The sequence below is a fragment of the Megalopta genalis genome, unplaced genomic scaffold (assembly GCF_051020955.1).
Source record: "Megalopta genalis isolate 19385.01 unplaced genomic scaffold, iyMegGena1_principal scaffold0074, whole genome shotgun sequence".
Classification (NCBI taxonomy): Eukaryota; Metazoa; Arthropoda; class Insecta; order Hymenoptera; family Halictidae; genus Megalopta; species Megalopta genalis.
The window spans coordinates 130,001-131,359 of NW_027476143.1; positions in this window are offsets into that span (position 1 = coordinate 130,001).

Here is a 1,359-nt window from a genome sequence, read left to right on the forward strand (position 1 = left end):
AGTAAACTTTTTTAATAACGCTTCCGCACGATTCTAAATGCTTAATCCATATGTGAAATCGTTCACTGATCACGAATATCGTATTTAAAAAAATTACAAAAATTTATTTTTCAAAATAATCAAAAAAAACCGAAAAATCACAAGAGTAAAGTACCATTATTTTAAACAATATGTCGTTCTAAATGCTTAATCCCTATGTAAAAAAGTTATCTAAGCAAGAATATGTAATTGAAAAAAATTAGAAAAATTTATTTTAGCCGTAAATCGAAAATAATGGGGACACCGGAGCTGTTCGAAGCGCCGAGACGCGCCGCGTACGGCCGAATATTTTCTAAGTCCCAACGTACCGATCAAGAGTAAAGTACCATTTTCCTACATTAGATTTCGTTCTAAATGCTTAATCCCTATGTAAAAACGTTAGTTAAGCAAGAATATCGTATTTTTAAAAAAATCTAATGATAGGATTTTCCAGAAAATTGAAAAAACCGAAAAATGTCAAGAGTAAAGTGCCATTTTCTGACATTAGATTTCGTTCTAAATGCTTAATCCCTATGTAGAAACGTTAGTTAAGCAAGAATATCGTATTTTTAAAAAAATCTAATGATAGGATTTTTCAGAAAATTGAAAAAACCGTAAAATGTCAAGAGTAAAGTGCCCTTATTTTAAACAATGTATCGTTCTAAATGCTTAATCCCTATGTAAAAAAGTTATTTTAGCAGGAATATGTTATTGAAAAAAATTAGAAAAATTTATTTTAGCCGTAAATCGAAAATAATGGGGACACCGGAGCTGTTCGAAGCGCCGAGCGCGCCGCGTACGCCCGAATATTTTCAAAGTCCCAACGTACCGATCAAGAGTAAAGTACCATTTTCCTACATTAGGTTTCGTTCTAAATGCTTAATCCCTATGTAAAAACGTTAGTTAAGCAAGAATATCGTATTTTTAAAAAAATCTAATGATAGGATTTCCCAGAAAATTGAAAAAACCGAAAAATGTCAAGAGTAAAGTGCCATTTTCTGACATTAGATTTCGTTCTAAATGCTTAATCCCTATGTAGAAACGTTAGTTAAGCAAGAATATCGTATTTTTAAAAAAATCTAATGATAGGATTTTTCAGAAAATTGAAAAAACCGTAAAATGTCAAGAGTAAAGTGCCCTTACTTTAAACAATGTATCGTTCTAAATGCTTAATCCCTATGTAAAAAAGTTATTTAAGCAGGAATATGTTATTGAAAAAAATTAGAAAAATTTATTTTAGCCGTAAATCGAAAATAATGGATCGAGCGAATCGGTCGATTGCGCCGAGACGCGCTATGATGCAACAGACGAGCGATTGGAACGCCCGAATATTTTCAAAGT